The following is a 6,000-nucleotide window of genomic DNA, read 5'->3' as shown; positions in this document are numbered from 1 at the left end:
ATTATTTCCTGTATGTTGGCTGTGGAGGCATAATTTAGACAAGAAAGCAACAGACAAGGAATTAGAAGTTTCTAGAATCAGTTCAGCTACTCTGTGACCTCATGTAAAACTATTTGCCTCTGAGTTTCAGTTTCCTATATATACTCCTATCATATAGCTGTTTACACATAGGGCTGATATAACAGATATGAAAGTGTTTTTAAACATGATTTGGAACTATGCAAATGTGCAGCACAGCATGTGTGACTGAAATAAATGTTTACCTCTGACTCCTAAACTATCCAGTCAAATAAACTACCCTTTGCATTTTTAATTTATGAATTCTAAAATATTAATTTCAAACTATTTTAATTTTAGCATGTATATATTTGAATGCCAAGTAATATATATAAAACCCTCTTTGGGGATGAATATCAAGACTGGATATTGATCATGGTTTAGCTGATCAACACTAAATACCATTTATAATTATGGAAATATTTTACTTTTTAATCATTTCAGTGACAGGGAGACTCTAGATGCACAGCTTATTTTCAGCATGAGAATGGTAATAAATGTCTGATTCCTATTTTTCTTGGGATATATGGTTGGCCAGTTTGTTCGAGGCTGGTGTTCATGAGGCTGAAATCAAATATTTGCTTTTATGTCAATTAGTTTTGCCATGTTCTCCAAATTGGTCTGTAGCAGTCTAAGATGGACAGGTTTCTAATCCATCATCTTTGCTAGAAAAATTAAACAGGTCCCCTTATTGATGATGAATCAGTGCTCTGGTATCTGTATATGCTTACTTGGAAGTCAAATAATGATTAGCATAAAAGAAAAGGAATTGCAGGACCTGGAAAGAAAAGACTTGTGTTAAGAAAAAAAAAATCAAAACAAAAGAATTGTGTGTATTTTGGGTAGAGTAAATTAGAAGTGGGCTTCTTAACCTTTTGTTCCACATCAGGGCACACCTAGAAATGGTTAGATTTGTACAGCACTCTGGTGCTGACTAGAGGGAATTTGGGACGCAGTCCCAGGTGCTTGTGGCCACACAGAGGGCTGGGGGGATCCATGTAATGTCCACTGGGAACCCTGCCACTGAGGACAATGAAATAAAGGAAGGAGTGAGCAAGCACATTGATCTCAACACAGCCACACATCTCCAGCTGGACTCCTCTACCCACTAAGTCAGCTCTTTCACCCCATCATCTCATTTCTATGACTTACATCTCTACCCAAGCTGTAAATATTTGAGTTAATGCTATATTTTCCCTTAGCTCCTTGTGGTGTATTCAACTCAGCAAATATTTACTGAGCACTTCTGTGCAAGGCACTGTTTTCCACTGATTGAAATCGGTCAACTTAAAGTTCTGGCTTCTGTCTTTCTTCTCCAGTCTCATGGCCAACACAGATGAGCCCATCCTGCATGCACACATGGGATGACTAAACCAGAGTTTTGCCTTGCATTTCTTCCCCCATTATATAGTCAGAGGCAGAATTCCATTCAGAAGTTCCCCATTTCCTGCATGCCGCCCATTGGTCAAATCTACCAGAGAGGCAGCAGGCAGTGAGGCCAGGTGACACAATTCACAGGGATCAGCACCTCAGGAGATGGAGTCTGTGAAGAAGGGTAGTGAATGGAAGGGGAGGAGGACAAAGGGAGACTAATCAGCTCACCTGTTAATTAATTTAGAAATAAAAAAATGGTTTCCTCACATTACTTTCTTTCCTGAAATGCCCAAGGGAGCTTCTCGTTGCCCTTAGAGTGAAATACAAATTTCTTCCAAAGTCCTTGGCAGTCAGCCTCAGTCGTATCTTGCCTTTTTGGACATGCATCCTGGCCCTGCTACTTACTGTGCTACCAGGAGCTCATTATTTAACTTCATGGGACCTTTATTTCCTATTATACACGCAGGGTACAAGACCCTTCTTGCAGATCTGCTATAAAGGTAGAGCGATCTTGGTGCTTTAGATCTGCCCTGCTATTTTCTGCAAATTCCACTGTCCCTGAGGGTGTAGCACAAATCCCACATGAAACCTTTTTATTCAGGTCTTCACTGATCGTTCACCTCCTCCACATTGAGCCCTGCTGTGTGCCAGTGAGTTTTTGTATATTAAAAGAATTTGAATTGAGATTTATCTGAATTTTCTAGTTTGGGCTGCCTTGATGACAGGGCAATATGGCATTCTTGACTTCTTCTGTTATCCATGTTTGTCTCATTGTACTACTTTCTATTTACCTTTTTAGCTGCAACGGCGGGATTGCTTGAGGGTTATGACGATCATCGAGTCATCACATGAGTCACCTCTTGTGACTCATCAAATCAGAGTTTCAATCGTGTTGTAATTATACAACACACTCAGGAAAGATTGTCTGATAAAGACTGATTTTTAAAAATACTATAATGGTTTTAGAACAAGAGCAACAAAACTAAAGTAGGTTACACAACCTGGGAGAAATAATAACCTATTGCTCAATTGACTGTGTGTGTGTTGTGTTTTAAATACCTTAACCATGACTGGCCTCTTGCCCATACTACCCTAAAGCACTGAAGGAAAATAAGCAGGTATGGGAGAAAAATTAGGTTTGGAAAGACCTTGGAATTTCTTGAGTAAATTGTTATGGATACGGCTCCCCCTAGCGTGCTGAACAACACAGGTGCCCCAGTGAGCAAAGGCTGAGCTCAAGTTCAAGAGCTGAGAGTTCTTATCTCCAAACACCAACCTTATCTGAACTTGAGACCTCTCTTTTGCCACTGTTTCCTTCCTACTGTATAACCAACCACAGACCAGGGAAGACAGGGTGCAGATGTCTGTTACCCAATTTGATTTGAGCACCATCGTCATGGAAGGACTGAATTGATCTGAGGTACCCAAATCATATTAAAAAGCATACAGAGTTTTATTTTAAAAAGACTTTCTTATGAGGGAGGGAATTGAAATTAGGGCGAATAAGCAAAATTAGAATATGATTCCTTGTTAATTATTTTGCTGAACATGTTATTTGCCTTCATCTTCTATTTGTCAAAATGTTAATCATCGGTAAATATATTTTCCTCAAGCAGGATACATGGACCATTGGAAGACCAAAAAATGAACCACAGCAAAGGGAAAGAAACTCTTCCAATGAGGAGGAAATGACTTACATTAAAACAATGCTTCTCAAAGCATAATCTCTAGAACACTAATTCCACAGGCTATTAATGGGTCTTAGTTTTGAGAAATGTAGGGTTTGACAAAATAAACTGATTTTTTTTTTTTTTTTTTTTTTTTGCGGTACGTGGGCCTCTCACTGTTGTGGCCTCTCCCGCTGTGGAGCACAGGCTCCGGACGCGCAGGCTCAGCGGCCATGGCTCACGGGCCCAGCCGCTCCACGGCATGTGGGATCTTCCCAGACCGGGGCACAAACCCAGGTCCCCTGCATCAGCAGGCAGACTGTCAACCGCTGCGCCGCCAGGGAAGCCCTAAACTGATTTTTTTAACTGCAATATTCCTCCAGGCCCTTAGCATGCTCTTAAAATACCACTGTACTGTATGACACTAGTCTTTGAACTTTGGCATTTCCCAGATTAACACAATGTTTTTTTCCACGCCTATCTCACACACCTGGTTCGTGAATTATCCTTTGGGAGCATGCACTGGATTAGAATTTCATTAACTTTCAATCAAAGATGGAGAACAAATAGGAGAGTGTGCCAAAGGAGGAAAGAAAGCAGTACATTTGATACAAGCAGCAAATAGGGTGGCTGTAAGGAAGTTTGTGGTTAGTGTCATAACTCTCCTTTGCATGTGAAACACTAACAACCAACGTATTAAAGTCTCAAACCATGGCCGTCCTATAGTGGAAGGAAGGCCCTCAGAAGGATCGGCCATGCTGAACACATCAGCAGCCCACAAAATCATTACCAGATTTCTCCCACATCATAGCACTGATGCCCCTTCTGAGAATAAGAAAGAAGACTCCAAAAAGTACAGCACCCCGTCCTGTCAGGTTTTCAACTTTGATTGAAACTTTTCCTCGTACACAACCTGTGCTAATTCGCAAGGATGGTCTAAGCTCCCTTCTTATTAATAGGATCACAGACACAGGGTACATTAAAGGACTTAGAGGAAGCCTGTATTTAGTAGAAGCTGTGAGTTAAAGAGGAATCCTATAACTCACAGCTAGATAAACTCCCAAAGGGAGTGTTGAGAAAAATGGAAATCCACAGAGTGGTTTGTCTTGGATAATAACACTGACTCACATCAAGGAGAATGAGCCTCTTCCTATCAGCTCTGTTCACATTTCGGAAGTGCTGCTTTTCGACTCATTAGTACACTGGGCAATGGCACTGGAAGACGTGAGGGACTGGGGGCATCAATGGATCTGGACTTATGTGCAATTCTGTTCTCTTTTGCTGGGGACGCAGCCCCAGAAGGACTGTGGTTCTTAGTCTCTTAGCATATGGGGGCAGAGGGTGGGACAAGGTTCATCCCAGAAGCAGCTCTTCGTTGTCAAGGGACGTCCTGTATTCTTCCTAACGCTTTCCAGCTGGGTGGACTTCAGGCGTGGGGAAGTCAAGTGATTTACTCAAATGCCCAGGGGAATAGACCATCTGAGACTTGGACTCGGGGACTCTGCTGCTTGCCCCAGTCAGTCAATGCTCTGCTTCCTGCTTTTCGCCTCTTCTCTGAGTTGCACCAAGCAGTCAGTGTGCTGTGTCTGGCGCAGACTGTCCTCCCGGCTGTCCCTGCTCAGGACTGGAATGAGGCGTGTTACAGGTCAAGTCTGAATGTTCTGGCAGTGCAGCGTAAGGCAGATTGCTCCATGCCTGCTCAAAGCATACAGTGTCTGGCAAAAGCCAGATTGAAGATAGCTACACCCACACGCCAAGATTCCAAAAGGAAAAACTTAGCTCACATTTTTCCTTTGCGTGGTGATTTTTCTTCCCTTCCTTTTTTTTCTTTTTCTTTCTTTCTTTCTTTCTTTTTTTTAAAAAAGGGAATCCCCATGTTTACAAGTTGAAATCCAAAATGCACAAGTGGTCAGTTCACAATTCTGTGACCCATGAACATCTGTGGGCCTGGGTGTTCCCTGGGAATCAGCAGTGCCCGAGCTGCGAGCCAAGCCTGCCCTAGGCAGAAAGGAATTCTCAAGTGAGTGGAACAGTCGGTGAGCAAGGAGGCCTGCGAGTGATCAGGGCCTGGTTATCCTCTAGTTCTGGTTTTCCAAAGGCACGTCTGCACTCACCTTCAACTAGTTGTATGAGCTGCATTTGACTTTATTTTTTGAGATGGGTCCATCTAAAACGCCTTACAGGAAGTAGGACATGACTTTTCATTTTGCCTCTAAGAGACATGAAACTCTATAATTTGAGATCGGCACACGTGGTCCAAGTCTGTTTATCCCCAAACAAGAACCTCTGAGTAGAGAGAAAAATCTAGAATATCTGACACCAGTTTCTGAGGACGTAAGTGCTTGAAAACCAATAGGGCCTCCCTCTGCGGAAGAGGGTCCTACACCCCCAGCTCCTAGGAGAGCTGCAGAGGGCTGCTCGCTGTGCTCCCTTCAGGTGGCAGGTGGTACTGGGAGCGGCTCAATGTGCCTTATCATTTCCACTCTGGATTCTAGGTCAGTAGATGGACTCTGGCTCCATCACTATTTTATGGTTTTAATTTGGTAGATACTCAAAAGTTAAACTCCAAATGGAAAAAGCCCGTGATGTATTTGCATCTCCCATCTGGACCTTGGTTTCCTCATCTGTAAAATGAGGGAAAGGACCAGATGACTGCTGAGCCCCACTGCAGCACTAGCGGTCTGTGATTTTAGGTTTGCTTCTCTCCTAGTTGGAGTTTACTTCATCTGCTCTAACTTTTCTGCTGTCATCTGGGTGTTACAGGCTGATTCATGTCCCCATGAAATTCATATATTGATTCCCTAACCCACAGTACCTCAGAATGTGATTATATTTGGAGGTAGGGTTTTCACAGAGGTGATCAAATTAAAATGAGGTCTTCAGAGTGGGCCTTAATCCAGGA

The sequence above is a fragment of the Hyperoodon ampullatus genome (assembly GCF_949752795.1).
Source record: "Hyperoodon ampullatus genome assembly, chromosome: 12".
NCBI classification, from domain to species: Eukaryota; Metazoa; Chordata; class Mammalia; order Artiodactyla; family Ziphiidae; genus Hyperoodon; species Hyperoodon ampullatus.
This window is presented reverse-complemented; position numbering follows the sequence as displayed.